Below are 813 nucleotides of genomic sequence, written 5' to 3' on the forward strand. Positions count from 1 at the left end.
CTACGGAAATCACTCTTTCTTTCTCCCAGTCTCTCTCACAGACGCGCGCACAGTGCAGACACGCGGAGACACGAACAGAAACTTCTTGTCAGCGCTGCACCGCGAATTTATCAGTAAAATAGTTTCGCAGCTGAAACGCTACATTACATTTCTCAGTAGCGAGGTTCTCCCTCTCTCTAATAACTGCATTAGACTGCATTAATAACTGCGTAAGCCTGCATATCAATGGCTCAAGCCTCTGTTATCAGCTCTAAAATGACGTTTTGGAATTTGCAACAGAAGGTTTGGGATGAGGTGCGTAAAAAAATTAGTTCAACCCACACGAGATTTCAGGATGAAAACATGTCAAATGTCTTGAAACAAATTATCTGAACAATGTCTTAATGTGTGGTTGGGACTCCAGGCCGTTAAAATTATTAGAGAAATAATGCACTCCCGGAGGTGGTTATGTGGCCACGACTATGTGGTATGGTCTTTCTCAGTTCTCAAACAAATTAAGAACTATTCGATTTTTATTGACTGAACGCAAGCGCTTATTCCGATAGAAAACACTGTATCGGTTTCCACTGATTAAGAAATATTTTTGTTTGCTTGGGTGGTAATATTAGGTCTATTATATTAAAAATGTGTTTTTTCTACGTCATGAAAATAGGTAAATCCGGCCCTGCCATCTAATGTGTATTTTGGCCATGTAATGTTGCTGAAATTAAATATGTTATTACCTCTGAGTCAGAGCAGCAATCATGGAAGAGAGAACATAAGCAGTGTGTGCTCATCAGTAAATCAGTGGAAAATAAATAGAAATCATGATTC

The 813-nt window shown here is 39.2% G+C and overlaps 1 long non-coding RNA gene across 1 annotated transcript in view; it reads right to left on the bottom strand.

Moving 5' to 3' along the window:
* Window positions 1-554: 554 nt before the first annotated feature.
* Window positions 555-813, bottom strand: part of LOC107576870 (uncharacterized) — a 3,907-nt gene continuing 3,648 nt past the window's right edge. The window contains exon 3 of the long non-coding RNA XR_001608131.1: window positions 555-566. This is a non-coding gene — a long non-coding RNA (uncharacterized lncRNA). The remainder of the gene's footprint in view (window positions 567-813) is intronic.

The sequence above is a fragment of the Sinocyclocheilus grahami genome, unplaced genomic scaffold (genome assembly GCF_001515645.1).
Source record: "Sinocyclocheilus grahami isolate Dianchi unplaced genomic scaffold, SAMN03320097.WGS_v1.1 scaffold4519.1, whole genome shotgun sequence".
Classification (NCBI taxonomy): domain Eukaryota; kingdom Metazoa; phylum Chordata; class Actinopteri; order Cypriniformes; family Cyprinidae; genus Sinocyclocheilus; species Sinocyclocheilus grahami.